Genomic DNA, 22,445 nt, shown 5'->3' with positions numbered 1-22,445 from the left:
CACATCTAAAAGTAGGACAGAAACTCTCTTACTTTCCTACTGTCTCATATTGTCCTGGGAAAATCCCATAGCCTTCACATACCTTTGTGGGAAACCAGTCTTTAGTGTTCAGCTAACCCAAATAAGGAGGCAGAATAAACAAAAAGTAAGCTAAGACTACTCCTATGAGAAATTTCTTGACACAGAGAGTTAGAAAGCTATGGAAATTTGTCCAAGGAATAAAAATCATGCTGAATATAAGAAAAGGTACATGAATATCCAAGGAAGATATAGAATCTTAATTCAAAGCTGTTGGGTTGACTTTTAGCTTTGACCCTTTGTATATTGACATTCAGCAATAAGGTTCTCACTGATTTCAATATTGAGCTCCATTAACTGTGTGTGTTTCCTGTTATTTCCTCCTTTATAAGGAAACAACAGGAAAAAACACTCTAGATATTATACAATCCATTTTGTCATCCAATATGATACACTTGATCCATTTAAAACTTTAAAATACATTTAAGATTTCTAAATGTTTTTCTCCCAACATATTTGAATGATCTTTCAGTTAGACGTAGTCTGAAAATATAATTCCAAAGAATCCTATATCCAGAACTCACCCCGGCAGATCCCACAAAGCTGTTGAGATTTAGCAACTCATATCTACTCTTTACATATGGTATCCCAAGTGCATAATATCCACCACATAAGAGTAATTTTATTCAGTCAATGTATCTTTGTTTTGAATACCAGAATATCATGTAAGACTCAGAAACCTTATTGCTGTAAAAACATATTTGTCATTCTATCCACAAGGCACACCATAGAATACAATTGTTTATCACATTGTGTTCACATATTATCACGTGTGCATGATTTGTTCATGATACATCCATGCCGACTACTACTCATCTCCTTGATAAGTTTTATATGGTTAAAAATGTTTTTTTTCTGACTCAGTTCTAATTGAACTGTAGGATCTCAAGTCATAGACTCACTAACATTACTCAGTACATTAAGGCTATTAACATCCCTGGCTATAATATACTTTATTAAGCATACATACCCAAGCCTGTATGACATTTAAAGCAAAATGAGATAGCCCTGGACTATGTATGTTATGAAAATTGTCCTTTAATGACTGTCCAACAGGAGAGTACAGAGTCCATTAAATGGGCATAATTCTTTGTTTCTTTTGACACACCATCAGATTACCATTGGCCTACCCCTAATAAAGTAGATGAGAATCTTTCTACTCATTTGACTAACCATGGTCACCAACATGACCACAGGAACAGACCAAATATGGTCACTTTTCCATCTGGTTTTCTGGGTTGTCATATTCAGAGAGCAAAGCCAGTATTAAATCACTGAGATACACCTATATATACACAGATATATGTGTACGTACACACATGCACTCACACACACACACACACACTTAACGTGGGCAAAAGTGTTCCTTCCTATCTCTCCCAGCGTTCAAGCCAAAGTTGAAGAGGATAAAAATGCTGTTCAGGGGTAGAACAGTTCATGTTTCCATGTTCTTTTTCTGGCTAGGTATCAGAGGAAGACCCTCAGAAGTCTTGAATAACTAGAAGACAGCTTCTACTTACAAAAATGCTAAAAAAAATGGGGAAGCATTTTCCTATTTCATTGTAATCATTTCCCCTTTTGATAACTAGAAGCCCTTCCTGTGAGCTCCACGTTCCATGATAACCAATTTCTTGGCTGAACTATCAAGGTTCTCCATAAATCCACTCACCAAATAAATAAGAGGGCTCTCCAACTAACATTTTGGTAACCTTTCATCAAAGAGGCTGCAGACATATGCAGATATACAAGACACCAGCTGAAGAACTGGATATTTCTTTGTCATCACTTATTTATCCATGTTTCTATTCTTTGTATTGCTCCTTCAAACTACTTGTAGATCAGTAAATTCTAAACTGCTGCCATTGTTCCCTTCTCTCATCTTCAGCCTGTGCAGAACTTTGGAAAGGGTTGTGTGAGCCACACCAAACACCTGAAGAATTTTACAATATCTCAGGTCCTTACATCTAAAAGATTTCTGGGAAATATTCACCTTTCCATCAGCATGATTGTAAGGACTTTCTAAAACTCAGTCTCCTCTCAAATTGCATAACTGAAAGATAAAGTATTCAAAATTTCCTTTCAATTTGAAGGATCTTGTGCTCAGAGTCTTCCAAAGGTTGGATTTTCCTATGGCTGCTGACAGAGCAGTATCTCCCTTTTATAGGTTCCACATGGCAGGTAATGGAGTACCAAACAGCAAGCAAGCCATCACTTCTTAATCAGTTCTGATTAAAGGGTCAATGATGTTGTGATTCCACATAGACCTTTAGGCCTTAATCACAGCTGGAAGCCAGCCAGGGTCTCTCACCATGCTCCAAGACACAGGGCTTTAATCATGAAATTGCAATGATGCTTCATTTTAAAAGAGAATAAAAGACAAAGGAAGGAAAGGAGTCCTTACAACACTGCTAACTGACTTCAATCTAATGTGATGTGCAACACTCTCAGCATGTGACTGTGGCAGGGACACAGCTTAAGTATAACAAAACCTTTCCTTAAAACTAAATTAAATTTGAAAGAGTAGATTAGATTATTCCCAACATCCTCAAACAAACTTCTGTGTGCTGAAATTTATCTTGAGATTTGCAAGTGGCGTTAGTGACTACCTATATGACTACTGCACCACCCTCTGCATACGCCTCAGAAAAGCCACTTAGTTTCAAGATCACATCTTCATAATTACTCAAAAAACCTCACCTGCTTGCAAAAGATGAGTATAATTCTATCAGACTGGAAAAAATGTCCTTTTGATGGTTCTGATGTCTCCTGTTAGTTAATGACCTGCACTTTTTTTTTTCTTCTTTTTTCTTTTAAACAACAACCTCTCATTCTATAAAAAGCCCTCTAAAACGGCATTTTGGCTAAAAGTACTTTAAAAAAGGCAGCATCTGGACACAGAACTGGACACAGAACTAAAATAACAGAAAGTTCAAAACCTGAGAATGATGCAGTTACACTAATGTAATTTAATGGACAGCACTTTGGAGGGACCAGTCAGTAATTTTGGCTTCTGTTCTTTCTCACAAAGTCATTTTTGTCCCCATGGCTCTGAATTCCCTCTCACCTTATATTTCCTGTGCCTATTCCAGGTGTAGCTCCTCCTGGCAAAGGTTTTGCATTTATAAAATGTTCAAAGGATATTTCACCAGGTCAATCCCTGATAAAAACTTCTAATCAATTGTGTAAAAAAATCAAGCAGATTGCTAATAAATTATTAGCCTGCCTGTAAGTTTATGAACCTTATAGATACATATTATGGCTTTTATTCTGTAAGTAATGTAATGTATTAATTACATTGATAAGGGTGGGTAAGTATTCTTTTAATCCTTCCTGTAGTAAATCGCATGAAAACAAGAAGGATTTACATCTAAAGAGGAAGGTTAGAAATGGTGAATTTATTGTGCTGATTACTGCCTTCCAGGTAATATATTTTCTGTATATTAATTTTTTCAACAGAAAGTTTCCCCTTAAAACATAGACACATCAACCAGTATTAAATCTAAAATTATTTTAATGATGCCAAGGAGTACATAATCAGCCCAATCTATTATTTTGCAAACATCTATTTTGAGCACTTTTATGTCAAGGTTCAATATCTTTTATGTAATATTTAATATGTAGGGAAATATTAATACATATTTATATGATTTTCCTTTGTGATCATTTTGTTAACTCCTCCTGCATTTCTCCTCTGCTTTTCATGATCAGATGTAGCAAAATAACCAAATAGTTCTGTATTCCAGTTATACTTTTAAAATTTAGTTGAAAGATCTTTATTTCTGTTTCATTTTGGATATATAATTGAATTTAGTGTCTCTGCAAAGCCTTTATAATGAATGCACTTACAATGACCAATAAAGCTTTTATTCTTAGTATCATGTTATTACTCATAGCCAAATACTCAACATTTATTTTTATAGATAGAAAAAGGAGAGAAAAGCCACTGGGCTGATTTTCAGAATTGTTGAGCAGGTAGGATGGCCACTGAAACCAGCCTAAGTTAAAGTCACTGTGAAATAAACAGATGATTAACAAAAAAAACAAACAAAAAAAACCCAAACAAAAACACAAACAAAAATAAAGAAAAAAAAAAAAAAACAAAAAAAAAAAAAAACTAAACCAAAAAACCCACAAACCCGAAGTGAGGAGAGGAACTTCCTTACTTCCTTTTTATCTTTACAAAGTTGGATGCTGGTTGCCCTGAAAGACAAACAAAATAAGATTCAGGGAATTATGAAGATACTAATGGAAAAATATGGGCCGAAGTGGGTTAAATTTTAAAATCACCATGGACTATGATGAGGACAGGATCCCTCCTCCTCAGGGTAATAAAACCCCCAGACACAAAGGTTCAGCTTATCTAGAATAAAAGTGGCAATGCATATTGAGGTGTTTTTTTTTTTTTTGTTGGAGCTAATAAGATTAGACCTAGAGCCAAACAAAAGTAACAGGAAGATGCCCCTGTGCCTTCAGTGAAACTTGGTCTGAGCTCTCCATCACTGTATGTTAACCTCTCTAAAAGAACTGGCTTGATTAATCCTGTCCATTTTAGTCATTTATACACTGTCTAGAGCTCCAAGAGAACAATCTAAAAAGTTCTTATATTCATTTCCTAGAGCCTCCTCTTTGCCTCTCTCATCTCTGCCATCTTATCTTCTCCCATATAATTTACTGAGGGATGGACCTTCCAAGAGCTTAAAAGAGGGAACATATAATAATACATGATTCATTACAACATTTTGTATTACTCCTAGTTTAGGTCTGGACTGCTGCTAGATGATGTGAAAATGCAGAATACAAAGGTGATCTTTAACCCACATAGTTTACAGTGCAAATATAAGATGGAGATGAAGAAGCAGCAAGTAAACAGCAAAAGAGATCAAGGTGTAGTAGTAGAAAATAGTTTCAGCCCATCTATAACCCTGATGAAAATATTTTTGCAACCTTTACAAGAGGAGAGCTATGAAAATTCGTCTGGAGAGAAAATGCAGGGTAGCTCTTTCCATCTCAGTGGGTGAAGCTATGTGGCACAAAGCCATTGTGTTTTCCAGGAAGTTAACAGTGCACAACTGAGACCAATTTTGTGAACTAATCAAAAGAACTGACATCTCAGTAATGCACCAAGTATAATGTGTTAGGCACTGACTGCAGAAAAACTACATTGTTCTTGATGTGTTCACTTTTCCTCACATTTTATGAACAGATTTCTTTCAGCAGTAGATAAAGGAAGGACAGATCTTGGTTTAGCAGCACCATTCCACTCTCTGGAGATCCCACTGTGGGTTCTACTTCACTCTGCAATATTTTCTGCAATAGCAATGTACATTAGTACAGTCATAAATCTAGAAGAGGAATATTTTTAGAAGTAAATGTTGCTCCTTCATCAAATTCAACTGGTGGGTTCATAAGACTCATCTTATATGTCCTTTTCAATTGATTTACAGATGGATTTTTCCAGGCAACATCCATGCTACTTCTTCCTGCAGGCTCACAGAAGACAGAGTTTGTATTTTATTCCCCCTGATGGAGTGACAGTTGCTACCCCCAAACCAATTACCTTTACAATTAGCAAGTAAAATTAATTTTCACACTTCATATGCTAACATGAGAATGACAGAAATGCTTAACATTTGTTAAATGTGTCACTAAAAAAGAAATAGACAAATGTGACGCTACATTTTCAAAAGATGTCTCTAAACTCTGTATTTGGAAAATTATGGAGTTCACAAAGGAAGCATTTGCTGGTTTGTTTTTGAAAGAAATCTTATCAGAGATGAATGAGAAAACTCTTGTCCAACATCTGATTCTTTGTGTTTTCTTTCTTACAGTGAGGGAGGAAAAAACCTAAATTATTTTTGCCCAGAACACAGTAGGGATTGAAAAAAACACAACATATTGCAGTTTATAGAGACTGGAATCTTCCTAAGACTTTCTAATAGAAAATAAAGCCAAAATTTTGATAATTTTGGTGGCCTTTTATATGAATTTGCCTATGTGGATTCCTCAGTACCAGTAAATAAAGCTGAGGTCATGTCTCTGTGACCTCCAGACAGTACTAATAAATATTATCCTTTATTCTCCTTTCTTATTTCCTTAAAATAAGAAGGAACTTAGTATCTTTGAGGGCAAATGTATCAATACAAATTGGTTAACAGCTTTCAAAACATTTTGTGGTAGTAAACTGAAACCAGAAAGATGGAAGAACTGAAAGTGACACTACCTAAACGATGTATTTTTAGCAGACAAAGATCAAATTTATCCCTTGCTTCCTATGCAGCATTAGCCACTTTATGACATTTCAAAGCATAAACATTAATATTATGGTTTGTTGAAAAAGACATTTATTTCTGGGAGAAAAATTCAGCCATTCTTCTCTTTTCTTTTTAAGAGCTACAAAAAGCCACTGAATACTTGAAATAAACGTGTCAGAAACTGCTGAAAATCTTTAAATGAATAGTGGGAAATGAAGCACAGTAACAAAGAGGCAAAATGAAAATAAATAAATGAAATTAAATAAAATAAATTATAAAAATAACAGAATAAAATAAAGAAAATCAAAGACATTAAATAACATTTTAAAAATAAAAAATAAAACCAAAACAAAATAAAAATATATGAATAACAAAATAAAATAAATTGAATAAAAATAAAATAAATTTAAAAACTATATAAAATAAATCACAAAATGCAATATTTAAATAAATTAGAAAATAAAAAGAAAAATAAAAAGAAAAATATAATACATATAAATAAAAAATAAAAAGTAAAAAATAAAATTAACTAAATAAATATAAAATAAAAATCTAATAAATAAAATAAAATGAAAAACTAAGAGCAAAATAAATAAAAAATTATAAAGAATGAAACTAATAAATAAAGTAGATTAAAAAACTTAAAAACCAAAAATGTAGATAACAAATACATTATAAATTATAATAAAAATAAATAAAAATAGAATAACTAAAATTTTTAAAACTGCAAAGAAATTAAATTTTGAAAATTTTAGAAATTAAAAAAAAAATAAAATTAAGAAGCCTCATTCCAGAAACAAAGCATTAATTCTTCAATTCCTAGCACAGTTCTGACATGAATTCTCATTTACAGTGGTGTAAGTGAACCAAGTAGAAAAAGGTATCTCCTTTCGTATTTCAGAACTATTCCGAAAAGTCTTTTTGCTGACATTTAAGGTAAAAGGAATCAGGCTTCCAATCATCTCTCATATCTTTGGCTCCTGGTGTTTGTAGAAGAAACTACAACATTTCTAGTCTCAGTGCAACATTTTAAAATTTCTTCCTTAATTTCTCTGTGAGGTAAAAATTCAGCCCTGCTATTGCTGAGGGCTCCATCCAAGTAGAAAATCATATCACGCTTACATTGTGTAACAGAAAATGAATATTCTGGTTTTACTCTGATGTTAATTGCTGCCTTTTCCCTAACTAGATAGCAAGTGACCTTTACATATCGTTACTGCTAAGTGGAAAGCTAGAATAATAATGTTATTTTAATTGATTTGTGAATTATTGAATAGGGTTATGAATTCTGAACCCTCTCTGACTGGGAGAATTGATTGCGTACTCTGTTTACAATTTAGTATTTTCTATTTTTTTTATCTCATGCTCCTGTTTTGTATACATTCTAAGGATACCTAAAAACAAAAACATGACAACACCATTTAGAACAATTTATGTTGTGAATGTGTAAAAATGCTCTCAAGTACGAAACCCCAAATTTTTTGTTTGGGAACCATGGGAAAATCACCTAATAACAGACTATTGTATGTCCCCAAAAAATCAGTGGATCGTGCTTGGAAAACCTCTCAAGTGCTCATTCTGTCTCTTCTGGTTAACCACAGTGACATTACACTTACCCAAATACTTTCTGATATGTTTCTCTATACAATTCTTAGGGTGTTTTAACAGTAAACAACAGTCCATCTCTTCTCTATGTAAGCTCTTCTAGTGCTTCACAATCCTTACTGCCATTTACTTTTCCGGACTGAAATTTCAGCCTCCTTTCCTGCAATTTAATTCCTGTACTTTTTTAAGAACAGCAGAGTCCTTGATAGCTTTCCAAAGAGAAAGTAAGTTTTTAGCAATCACCTCTGCATCCACATTGTGGTAGTTTCATCAGAAAAGCCTTCTTTATCTTGTTTTTGAGAAAACGATGTGAGAAACAATCAGAACGTTTCCTATGGTCAGAATGAATTACAACACGGGGCTTTTTTTTTTTTGAGGGGGGGGGTAATAGTTACTGGGGAAACCTTACCTACTGAGGATAATAGAGCTGGGCCTTGCTATTCCTTGTTCCAGTTTCCTCTATGGTGAACCCTGTGCATTCTCTGTGGTTACTGTCAGTCAAATGCTCTTCTCCACTGATATCCTCAGTGGGTTATCACCATTTGGTTGGAATGAAACCTACAGAGCCTTCCTCTAAGAGTTTGTCTGCCTTCTGTAACAAAATTAGCTGAGTGTTGATGTGCTCCGTTTGCTGCAGAAACCTAGGAGTCAAAAACCCTTGCTAGCAGTAAGTCCTGGACTGTGCTTTACTTTTCAGCTGCTTTTAAAAATACCTTTCACCTGATCTTGTTTTGATGGTTCAAATTAAATGCCCTCCACAATATTGCTGAGAGGATTTCTGCAGTTCCTTAGCACCCAGTTTTTCACCAGGGCCACCTTGCACTAGGAAGATCACCTCTAAGTATCTTCACAACATTGCTTGACACACACAGGTGCACACTCTCCCTCTTTCTTCTCATTTCCCCAGTAAGCTCTACTCACAGGTGTGAACTATGCCAATGACTTCAATCATTCCTATAAGTCTCAGTTTAATTAATTTAAATTAATTAATTCAAATAATACTTTTGGCATTGTATAAAGACTTGAAGGTACTCGATTTTTTGCTTATATAATTACAGACAACCTGTTTCCCCTTCTCATTTTCTCTGTATTTGTGCCACTCATATCCATTTAAAAACAACCTAATTTCACTTAGGGCTATGGTAAAGTTTCTTCATAAGCATGTATCTGTTGCTGACCTCAAAATGTGACTGGAACTGAAAGTCTCCTGTAGCAAAGCTGCAGAAGCAGGACCTTACTTGGCTCACTTACATGATGCAGTCTGCTTACCCTGTCACCCCTTTATGCTCATCATCTCCCTGCAGTTCCATTTGAAAGTTTAGGTCATTAAATGCTTTTGAATAATTATGTGAGTGCATGCTGCCATTTCCTTAGATATTTCCAACAAAATTTTAGCATTCAATGGAAGTGGCACATCTGTTTTTGAAAACAATTAAATTATTAGACACAGAGTAATTCTGTTAGCCATACAGATGACTTGAGAATTTTGACATATAATCAATAAACCTGGAATGTGAGAAATGGAAATTAGATTTGGAAGATTAACAAAGCCTGCCATTGAAAGATTGATTTTTGCATAAGAGTTTGCCTTAATCAGAATTCCTAAGGGGCCCAAGTAATAGCTAGTTAATATTGGTCAGAAAGAAATAATAAGGGAAAAAAAAATGAGGAATGGAGTTCTCAGCTTCCAAGGGCACCAAAAATTTTCTTACTTCACAGGTTTCATTAAAATAAAAAGCATGTGCTTCCTTGTAACTATCTTGCAGGATACTGTCATTTTTTTAAGTTTCTTTTAGCCAGAGTTCAAAATAAGAGCTGAAAACACAGATTTGTAGGGGAAAAAAACATTTCTACTCTACTAAAGTTAGTATACTAAAGTAAAACAAGACTTAAGATTTCTGTGGCAGGGAGTCTGGGACATCAGCACTTGCCCAGCATATCTTCATATTTTGCTATATTACTGCCTTTTTACAGGGATTATTCCCAGTATTAGAACAGGACCAGCCTGTAGATGATTTTGATTAGGGCCTCTTTCTCAAATTTGATGATCATCCAAATCATAGACCTTTTAGAACTATTTGTGGTGTTAATTCAGAAAACTTAATGAGTCTCTAATGAAACATTTCAAACTGCAGTATATTTCTGTTACCATACCTTCCTCTTTGTCAAATCATAATCTGTTTCAGTAACAAATGGTAACTGCAGGCATGATCTGGAAATGTCCTGGCTGCTGGAACCTGACTGCCCATGCTCCTGAAGGCTGAGAATGCCCTTGTGTTTTTGGGTTGTTGTAATTAGCATGTGCTACATGCAATTTCTCAGAGGCAGTCTGGCAGCTCAGGTTTTTTGGGGTCCTTAACAGGCAATTTATATGGATATTCAATTTTGGGACTAATATTTTCTGGACATAGAGGCCTTCAGTGTCCAACTGAACCAGTTTAATTAGCAGCTGGAAGAGGACCAAATTACTCAATGATTTAGAGCAGAATCATATTGTTATTTGATTTACATCAGGAAGAATTGCTCCAGTCAATGTACAGGTTCTGAGGTTTTTCTTTCATTTTTTTGAAAGAGAATTTTTTTTCGGGATTTTGTCACTCATAATAACTATTTCAAGAAGGAATACCCTCATCAGTCAAATCTCCATTAAAAATATAGATTATTTTGTTCTTTTTGTGTAGACTGATGAATATGAAGGATCTTTCCTCAAGTCAAAAAAATATTTTAACAGATTGTTAATCATCTTCAAGAAAGAATTTAGGAAACAAAAGAAAAGACTATGATGTAAGTGTGATATTTCAAGCAGATAAACTGTTTTAAATAATCTTCCCTTTATTTTTTCTTAATCTAAGACAAATAGAATGGGAGTTTTATCCACCAACTCTATAAATAAGGTCCCTGAATTTCTTCTAAAAGCAATCAAATTGCCTTTATTTAGCTGCCTTCTGTGTCAACAAGTGCTGAATTATGCATGGAGGCTATGATATTGTGATACTCACTTTTAGTGACCTTATGAAAGCCAGAGAGAAATCAATACAGATTGCAGTACTAAAAATGCTGGAAAGCTTGGCCATCTGAGTAAGCAGCCAAAGTCATGTTAAAAAAAAAAAGTGTCAAATATCATTTTTAAGATTAAGTGAGCTGATGCTTCAAAAACTTGGTTGCTTCTTGGTGGGCTTTTTTGTTGTTTTTTTGAGGTTTGGGGGGTGTTTTGGTTTTTTTGTCATTGTTTTTTTAAAGAAAGATTGATCTGCATTAAAAACTTAATAAAGACTTCGTTGAAAAACCTTTTTTACTCTTAGTTTCTGTCATCACTGCAGTCTTAAAGTTATCACTTTATCTTTGCTATTGACCTTAATTGATTTCCATGTTTGCCTTTGTTTCATTCTAGCACTAAGGGAAAGGAAAAAACTCCAGATACTGCAGGAAGTATTTCCCTACCAGAGACAAAGCACCTTTTGGGAGTCAAACTTTTCACAACAGTCAAATGAAAATGCATTCTGAAGAGTTTTGTTCCATTAGTTTCTTTTCTCTCCTTTCAAATCCATTTTTTTCTTTGTCCTCCAGATCCGCTACACCAACGGGTTCCACAATTGAATCAGTCTCTGTGGTGAAAAGTTAATCTTTGTTTGCTTAATCTGGTTACCTTTTGATTGCAGTGGTTCCTAGTTATTGTGTTGTAAGACAGTGAATGCACATTCTGTGTACATTTTTCCTATTATAGTTCATGCATTCCTACCATATACTCTAAAATTCTTTTCTATTTTCTACTCAGCATTTGGTCTGTATAAGCCATTCAATTTTTTTGATCTGCCTTTTTGCCCTTCTCTGTACTTTTACTCATGCTGTTAAATCCTTTGGGATGAGATGGCCAGAAGTGTCTTCAATATTCAAGACATAACACAGCCTTAGACAATGGCACAGTGATGTTCTGTGCTTTGTTATCTAATCCTTCAATAATAACTTACAATATTTAATCTGACAACTCATTAGCTTTTGAGATCTGAACGGAGGTTTACAATGAATTATACACAAAAAAATCAAATATATCTAAAAAAAGCTTTGTCCATATTATAATGCAATAATACTCATAGATCAGAGCTCAAATTTCACAACCACCTGCTCAGAATAGCTAATCTATCTCAATAAAGCTCAATATCCATGGAATAATTTTAAAACTCCAGCATTGAAATAAAAGAGATACCTCACTTGATCCAGAGAAGAGTGGGGTGATTTAGAGCTGGAAAGAAGGAAAAAAAATAAAACATCACAGATGATGTTAGTTACAAATTAAAGGAAAAAATATCTGATTTACTAAAGAAAGTGGAACATAGATGTTGTTATGGTAAATTGTTAATTAAAATGAAAAAGATGAGTCTGACTTCAAGAAATGAGGTGAGATGATTGTGATGCTTGGCCATTTGAAACCTTTGAGACCTTTGTTTAACAAAATTTCTAGCTTCTAGCTTCCAGAGTACAGATGAACTCAAATTGTTATCCTTAGACTTCTTTCCCTCCAAATGGTTCTCTTGCCAGTTGGCTTAAAAATAGATGTTGCTATTGTATTTTTTTTAAATGCACCCTGCACAGTGGCAACTGCAGCCAGGGAGTGACAATATGTGAGACATTCTCCTGAAGCCTGTGGTGCAGACAATGGTGAGTCAGGCTGTTCCCCTGCAGCTCACAGAGGTCCACCAGCAAACTGTGAAATTTAGTAGCATTCATAAAAGGCCTAAAATATTAAGCATAATTTTAAAGTATCCCCCTTTTCTTATTTAATTTTTCTCTTATTTTCTGTCATTTTCTGATTTTTAGGAAAAAAAGTGGGGAGTAGTTCAGCATTTAGGAAGTTTACATCTATACAACTTTGATTTATGAATCAATCAGGCTTTTCTTCCTTTTTTTTTTCCCTCCCAGAAACCAATAATCATGCAATGAGTCAGAGACCTCATTCCTTCACTCACTTTTTATGATAGTAACTGCTTTGACTTTGGCAAATCAAAACTGTCGTAAGAGCGTGATTGGTAGTTATTATGTAAGCAAAAGCTTTGTCAGAACAGTTCTGATAATTTTTCCAAGTAATGGTGATACCAAGTGATATAAATAAATATGTCATAAGTAGCTCAGTTGACTACTAGAAGAATGATGCAAAAGTCCCAATTAATGGTATACAAATAGTTTATTTCAAGAAAACTTCCTGCAGAAGTCTTCAAAACTTGATAACAGGTTATTTATGAGGATTACTAAATAAAGCAAATCTTTATGTCACTTTAATTGACATCAAAAGCTTTGTGTAAGCAAATAAAATTGATTATTTTCTTGGGAAACCTGAGATGGTTTATTTTGTATTTTCTGCCAAAATACATTTTCTTCTAGCCAAATTGAGACCTAACTGAAAAAAAAAAATATTTTGGTGTGGAATTTTTAACTTGGAAAGAAAATATCAAAGCAGTGATTTATCCTATAAAGGACCTGATCTTCATTCAACTATTAAAGAAAATGAAAATAATGAAGAGAGATTGCATAGAGCTACCAGGGTGTGAGTGTACCATTTTGAAAAGACAGATGAAGTAAACTAAGAAGCGCTTGGGTATCCTGTATTTCCCACTGTAACTATTGCTCTATTAAGGGTTTGTCTCATGAGCAATCACTGACTGCTCAGATCTTCTAATGAATATTTAAAATATATGGCAAAATAGATGCTTCGGTTATCACCAGATCTCTTTGAAGGTATAGGCAAGATAATTTGTCTGTCAGAATAGAAAATAATGGAGAAGATTGTTTTCTCCTTGCACATCATGAAAGCATTGATCAAAAAAAAATGTTTTCATGAATAAGAATAACACTTACCTTGACATTTGCTAGCATATTAAAAATTTCATGAATAAATACTAGGAAATAAACATACCTTTAAGCACTCCAATTGAACTGAAGCATGACATTTTAATTTCCTTAAGCCTTGGATCTTCTAGTCATTTGCATCAATGGCACATCAGAGCCTGAGGACTCTGTTCTTGGGTTTGACTTTTCATTGGTATTTTGTTTCTATGAACTACCCTTTACAGTGTTTTTTATAAGTCAGTCAATTTGCAAAATTGATCCCATCAAGAGTCTTCCTTCTCATGCCAAACACAACATGCTGTAGCAGTGCTGCAGAGTGCACCAATTCCTGCAGGAAGCAGGTTGGGAAAGCTGATTGATAGATTCAGAAAGCCTCAAGATTGGGTGCATTCAACATTCCTGTAGATTAATTTGTTTCTATAGTATACTGTATTCCTACATGTTTTTTCAAGCATAGATCCCAGATCAGAGACTCTTGTAGAGTCTGGGGACAGAGAAACACTCTTTTCCTTTCCTTACTTCCAAGTGTCTGGCTCTCCACCCAACATGGCTCTTTGGGCCGCTACGCTTTCCTTCAGCCTTTATTTGTCTTATTTCAGATCCCTTGTCCCTCCCTGGCAGAAAACACAGTTACACCTCAAAATGGTTGCATTTCATCATTGGGCTAATGAAAGAGTGAGGCAATAGACAGGTTCCACATATTTATCTTAACATTGCACAGAGCCATCAGCCTTTGGCAATAAGAGCAAAAGTCTGGCCAGTCATTTAGCAGGCATGTACTGCATCAGAAGTCACACACTGCTCCAGGCAAATGAGGAAGACATAGACCACAAGAGTCCATCTCCAAATCTCTGATCAAATGCCTTCATTGCAAATCTTGGAGAAATTACATACATCCTAACATATGACATCATCTTCAATGCCTAAAAAAAAGAGCTTATTTTTTTAACTACCGAGAGATCTGACCAAAATATTTGTAGTCTGTGGGTTTTATGGAAAATATGTCCCAGTTTTCACTACAGTTCTGGTAGCTCAAAATTAATTTGTTACTTTGGAAGGCTTTTTTTCTGAACAGCTTTTATAAATACATTTCAGGTTCAACATCATTCCTCCTCCTCCAAGGAAGACAGGCCTCAAACTCAAATTGTTTTTAAGAGGTTTTCCTCATTCTACTTGGACCCTTTACGACTTCTCTCCTTGTTCAGCCCCTAATTCTAGAAATGTGAGGTTCTTCCCAGGGATTTACAGAGTGTGCATTAATGGTGCTCAGCAGACATGATGACATTTCATGCAACTTGCTCTGGGAAACTGGCTTGAATGTTGGGGAACTTGAATGCTAATATTTTTTTTGTCAGCTGCAAGGTTTTGTTTTGAAAGACACCTGTGTTTCATGCTGTCCCAGTTATAAAATGCTTCAAGACAATCACCTTAAATTACACATTTTTGTATTAAAACACAGGATTCTTCAGTTCTTTACAGATTGTGATCTTTCTTCAGAGCAAATAATGCCATTCTTTTATTTTTTGTTCTCAAAATTGTTTTCAAGGCTACATCCAAAGTACTTGGCTTGTTTACTCTGTTCTTTTTACTTCTCAGGAGATCAGAACCACTCAACTGAAATTCCTTTAGTGATGGAAACTAGGCAGAATTTGTTGCTTTAAAACAAAAAATGAAAAACAAAAAAAAAAATACACAAAAAAACCCGAAAAAAACCCTTAAAAACAGAAAAGCAATAAGCAATCAACTCTTTACAAAAAGAAGAATTATTCCTCAAGGCACATATTAAATTTAATTAGTTTACCCTTTTACTCAATATTAAAGATGTCAAAAAATTTCCTCCCTCCCCAGTAATTTTCTTAGGGCCACAGAAGAAAATCTTCTTAATATTACCTAAAAATCTTTTCAGAAGCTTAGGTCCTTGCTTATGAATGCTACTAAAGACCATATTCAAAATTACAAAAATTACAAGTCTACTCATCTCCAGTTGCATCTGCCATCGCATCCTCCAGCCCATATCTGTACTGATCTATCATCAAATTCTGGAGGCAGTGTTAAAGCAAATTGATCAAGTCCTCTAAAAATGCATTGAAATTCAGATCCTCTTCTGGTGAGTATTACCAGACACAAAACAACACTTGAGAGAACACATTTCAGCACCTCAAGGTGTTTTCAATAGCAACAGTCATATTCATTTGCAGTCTCAGAATGAGGAAAAAATCAGACTATACTTCTTTCATTAAAGTTTGAAAAGGAATGATCTTTTGATCTCTGAGAGTAAAGCCAAGTGGCTAAATAATCCTCCACTGAGAGGGCTAAGTTCCCTGTCTTTTGCTCCATCCTCTCCCCTATATTATCTTACTTTGTCCCCCAAAAATTACTTTTACCCTCATAAGCGATCTGCTATGGACATAAAAAATCAACTTTCATGCATGCAAATGTGTGTCATTATCCTTAGTGCAGCACCAGTCAGGGATTTGCTACTTTTACAGCTGGAAAGAGAAACTGCTCTCATCCTTTTTGCCTAAAATATATTGGGCTATTTTTTCTCTTCACTCTCCTTTCAAAAGCAACATTTTGCAGAGACTCAGGCCAAAATGTGAACTTTTTTCTGGCTAGCAATCTTCTGGCAGCTCTTGTAACTTTCTCAAGGACAAAGTTAAGGGCATAAGTAATTAGGCAGACAGTGATAACACACATACAAATCAAGATGCCCTACTGAGCAGCCTCTCTCTCCACTACTGTTTTTATCTTTGGTGAATTTAATTTAGTTAATGCTTTATTTTGTTGGTTTACATCATCTCCAGGAGCACACAACTCCTTTAAGATCCTCAGGTAATCTGAACTATAGCAATTAGTAGCTATCAGGTACCCATGAGGTGGCTGGGATTGATACAGAACTGGATTAGGGCTGCTAGCAAATAGGCAGTGAAACATGGACCTTCACCAACTTTACAAAGAAATCAAAACAAGGTCATGATCAGCGAGGACAGCTCCAAATCTATTGACACTCTCACTATCACTACTACTCATCACAAAGTTGTCCCAGTGTTGTACTGAATACAACTGTTGGAAATTTATGCCATTATGCTCTTTGCTAGGCTTTCCTTCAGTATTTCATTTGAGCTACCCAAGGCAGGATTCCTCTCCTCCCTGCTCTGCTTGCAGTACAGTGCCCAGCACAGCAGGGTCCCAACAGTCTGGGCAATGCAAATGCTGCCACAATACTTGAAGAGAAGAAATAACAGCAGAAACAGTCAAGAGAAAATCCTGGAGCTCCTGCTGGAAAACACCATCTCAAAACACTGTAAGGGAGGGAGCCAAGCTACAAACAGCATGGTTTGGAGCTAGCAAACAAAAAGTACACAAGGCTATCTATCACTGAAAGGAAGAAGAGTAAGAAGAGAGAAGAGCAGGAAAATGTGGCCAAAACAAGCAATATCTCTCTAATACAGGTCCACCTCAAACATGACATGAATACATTCAAACTTAAATATTGATGGTTCCTAAAACATGTCCTCAATAGATTCACATTCACTAATCAGAGCTTTATTGCAACAGATTTAGCTCATCATTCCTACCTTCAAGCAGACTTGCTTGTTTCTCACAGCTCTCTCAAATATATCAGGCCATTTGTATAGCTGGAGCTCAAAATTAACTTTCAAAATACTAAATATTTTAAAAATAAAGCACATTGGAATATGTCAGAAAACCAGTACTTATACACAAAAGGTAAAACAACTTTCTGAAAAGCAATCTCAGCTCTTACATCAGATTTCAGACCTGCTTCCATGAAAAATGCCAGACTGTGAGGTTAATACAAAGATGTTGATTTGTTGTCTTTGAAACTCCCCAGTAGTAAACAATTCCTGTCTTAACATCTCTTTTAAAGAAGGGTCAACATCTATCCTTGTCCCAAGTCTTTGATGACTGTAGCATTTAATTAGATTTTTAAAGCTTAGGTACCTTAGCAAAACAATTTACCACACATATAGATCAGAAGATAAAATCCTACCCTAACAGTCTCCAATTTAATCCTTTAGAGGACATTTCTAGAGGTTGGCAGCTCTGATCTTAGAGTGTTGGTTCCCTGAACAATGACTGCTTCATAAAGGATTCTTTCTTTTAAAGAGTATTGTGGGGTCATTTGTAGACAGACTTAGGTTTCAAGTAAGAATATCTTTGTTCTTCTTTGATTCACTTAATATATCAAGTCCTTGTCAGTAATGCCAATGTGCTTTATCCACTCTTCTGGCACCTACAAAGTATTTCAAGTGTTCACTACAAATCCTACTCTTTCATTTGTGCTTAAACAGCTTGAAAGGGAAACAGACCTCATAAGATCATTTCTACAGACAAAAATGCTACTTATTTTCTACTGCTGGATGTCTGGGAAGCAATCACCAGCTGTTAATTACCGTGGCAGTCCTCTTCTCTTTTCAGGGACACAGCAAAGCAAATCTGGATTCCATCCATCCCACACCCAGTCCAGAGGTGCTTCCTCTCACCTTAAAACTGCACCATCCTGCCATGTACCAATGTGTAAAGGACTAGCAGGCCCACAGTACTCATGTCATTTTCTTACAAGAAAAACAAAGAAAAAAATAGTCAAGCAAACAACACTGAAAAGCTGCAATCTTCTATGATTAATTCCGAGTCTAACCGAAAGAGTCCAAGATAAGAAGCAGTAAACTCATACTGTAGCATGGAAGAATCAACAGTCAAAAATACAAACTTCCTGAATTACAGTAGCAAAACACTGGAATCAATTCCCAGGGAAAGGTGTAGGCAGCCCTGCCACTGGAAGCCTTTACGAAGACAGACACAAATGGAGTTGATTCTGCGCTGGAACAAGGGAATAGATGACCCTGTAGTCCTGTTCTCTGTGATTTGGTGGGAAAGGGCTAGAAGACAATACTAATCAAAATGATCAGCAGTCTTCTGTGAGAGAAAAACCTTTTAGAAGACCTTCACCTGGCATTAAAGTGTAACACAAGTGCCTGCTCTCTTTAACAGCCTTGGTCATGATTCGGTATTAAGGCAATATGATGGAATGTTCTTGGTTAAAAAAGCATAACTATTTCCTACACACTGTGCTTATGAGCATTTTCAGAAACTGCAAGTTTTCTTTACCCACAGGGAAGGCATGCTGTGATTTATGAACTGTAATAGTGAGTTTAATTGGGAAGGAGATATCATTGTTGACAACTTTGTCTTCACTTAGTAACTAATGGAATAAATCTGCAGGGAGCATTTATTCACTCCCATCTGTGTTCTGGACAGTGGCTTTGGAGGCCAGATAATTTCTAATGTCTTTGCAATACAGCTTGCATGCTGAGGCCATTGCCACTGCATCCATGAACAGCTGTCCCCAGAGCCTCAACCTCACCAGCAGGGCCGTTCAACTGGATAACAGGGACTGGATAACAGAGGGTGAAAGGACTGGACCACAGTGCAGATATCCATCTACATCATGCAGTGGTGTGTCACACAGACACCTCCAACCCTATGAACCTTGAGTCCAGTACAAGTTCCAGATCAATCAGCAGACTGATCAGAAGGGTCTAGGGCAATTTCGCCAAGGGATAAATAGCTTGAGGCAAGCACTACATGAACAGGACATGTCAGAAACTGAATATGAACAGCACCAGAGACAATTAGCTTGGCTGTCTGTCAACCATATGCCTTTACTGATTCTAGCTGGGGAGGGGTATTCTTAAATGGGTCCAGCTGGTTTGGCATTTGTTATTTATTTAGTGACAAAACATTAATTTAGAAGGCAGACATTTAAGTTTCATTGCCATTATAGTTACTGCTAATGTACTTCCCCTCCACTATGACCAACTTCAGTCATTCAGGACTGAGTTCACAGAGCCAAGGGACCCACATCAGATACATACATGTTATAAGAACGGGGCTCAAATGAACGGTGTATCGTTTTCCCTGTCCAGAGGGACACAGTCTCACCACGTGTCTAGAGTCAATCAGGTTGTGTAAGGTGATGCAGAGGACATCCTAAATCAGAATTCACTGTTCATAGGCTAGACCCTGCAGAGTCTTAAGTAAACAGAGTATTCATTGAACTAATGGACCAGTCAAGCATGTAAACTCACATAATTGTTTGAATTACATCAGTCACAGGCATCTCAGAACAAACTCTGCACTGCTTGTATTGACAAATGCCTCATAAATAGCTCAGACTGAATGTCACTGTCATTCTGGGCAATATATTCCTGCCAGTATGAGGGCAGAGATTACTGTCATGAGCTGGAGTCCCTCTTCAGACTGGGGATTTTTGGTTTCTGTCAGCTGATTTAAGATGGTTCAGCTTGCATTGTAAAAGGAGGCTTTTACAGGACAAGTGAACTTTTACAGGAGAAAAGAAGAACTTTGAAGTGGAGAAGACACAGATTACAACAGGTTGTAGAGAAGCTCTACACTCTATGGAGTACTCCTATAGCTGCTCTGATTCCCACCCCACTGAAGACAGGAACGCCAACCTTTCTTCATATTTGAGTGACCAGATGAATAATTTTCCTTCTTAGAAGAAGAGAGCAGAATGATTCAGTTTTATCTTATTGCATTCTGATTCCTAAAACTATCTTACTGCTCTCTAAACATTACTCATGTACCTACTTCTAGATAGCAAAAACAATTCCCTTTCATTATGCAATTTTTACACTAAGACTAGGGCCATTTGTGGTCATTCACATTTAGTTAAGGTACAAATCTTTCCTCTTCAAAAGAACAATTTTTTTTTCCTTCTGATGAGGGAAAGCCTAAAAGTCAGTTTTCACTGTTATTGCCTTTTGTACTATCCTGTCAACCCTCTGAAAAGTGGAAAGATTCCCTTCCATACAATTCAAGGCTCAAGGCTGATATTCTTTGCTCTCTATTAACATCTTAATGTATGTGGCATGGCAACCCAAATTCACTGATTACTCATTTTGGCCTTGGGTTTAATGATGTACTGATATTTCTTTTTTTTTTTTTTTTTTTTTTTTTTTTTTTTAGCAGAGACTGACTACTTTTTTAAGATATGAGAGTACAACACAGAAGTAAAGGCACTTCATTATCTTTTGATATTCCCCTTCAGTATCTCAAGGTTGTTTCACTGTACAATTATAACAAGACAACAAAAGAAAGCCTCTTTACACTGTTCAGGAAAACTAGGAGTAGTTTCTATGTGATCACAAAAGCCAGGTATGGAACTCACCAATAGTTGTTTACCAGATTGAAGTAATTTTCAACATTTTTCAATTTACAGCTTCTGTGCAGACTATTACATTCCTAATTTAACTTCAATGGCAACAGGTTTAGCTTGGTTTGTTACATATAGAAACACCTAAAACAAGCTATTGGGTCCCAGGTAGAAAACAGTGCCAAATATTTGTATTTCTTAGCACATGTCCCTCTTCGCTATTTAGCAAAACACCTCTCACGCCCAGGGAATTTCAGAGAAAAAAAGCAGAATATAGGCAAGTAGGTTAGCTACATGCAAAATGGTTGTAGTGCAACCTTTTTCTCCCTTAGAAGTGATAAATAACTATAGGAAAAACCTCTAATAAAATGCAGGGAGAATATAGACATTCTATTGCACTTTCACATCCAAGCAAGAAATCAAAGGATTTCCTGGTAAAATTATATCAGTGAATTCTTCAGCAGAATTATCAGAAGTTTCTTCTCCTTTCCACATACTTCTGCCACACGTTGAAGCTAGAAAATGTACATCTATTGAAAGATAAGCAGGCAGGGGTATTAGCATTTCTTGCATTCATACTAATAATGTGAAAGACCATCAGTGATGATTCAGATCCCACGGCATCCCTTCTAAGAGATTTGCCAGCTTGCACACCTAATTATATACAGGCACTAATGTTACAAACGGGACAATAATCACTTATTTGATTAGCATCTCCCCAGGATTCTCAGAGAATCCTTCTAGACAGAGGGCTGTCATCTTTCCCAGTTAGCTTTTCCTCTACCCCATTACCCTCTTCTCCCTGTGCCCTTAGTATTTATTTCAATAACCTTAACGCCTAGAAAGGTGAAAGAAGCCAGTGGCAATATTTCTTTCTCCAGCTTCACAATAGGGAATCTCTTGCAATATCATTTTAATAACAGAAGGACAATAAAACATCATCTGAGAAAAAGCACAAAGAGAAGGGGAGAAAGATGCACAAACATGAATGATAAAAAAAAACCAGAGTAAAAATACACATCCTCAAGTGTTTCTTAGGGCATTTCTCTTTTTTTTTTTTTTTTTGTGTCCATCAACCCGGTAGGGCAAGTGCCATATGGAATTCTCTCTTAGATACTGAAGTTCTAGGTTCAGTAATGAGCTTGTATTTCAACAACAGCAACATCCAAGATGTCTCTAACTCAATATAATATAGGGAAAATGAGCATCTCTCATTTTATTTCACTGAAATATGGGACATTCTGTCTGGTGTAAAGCAAAGCACATCTGAGCTTTAGAGGCAGCATATCCAGTGCTAAGCTTTTCAGTGAAAATTACTTAGATCTTCTTGATTTGACTTTGTTTATTTGTTATGCTCTTATTTGCAAGGTGGACTGACATCCTAATTACCCCACAATACCTCAGAAAGCAATCAGTTAATTCCTCTTAATTGCTCCCTAATTCTTAAATGATTACTTAAGTATTTATAGCAG

This window comes from Vidua chalybeata, chromosome 7 (genome assembly GCF_026979565.1).
Source record: "Vidua chalybeata isolate OUT-0048 chromosome 7, bVidCha1 merged haplotype, whole genome shotgun sequence".
NCBI lineage: Eukaryota > Metazoa > Chordata > Aves > Passeriformes > Viduidae > Vidua > Vidua chalybeata.
Note: the sequence above shows the minus strand (reverse complement) of the source record.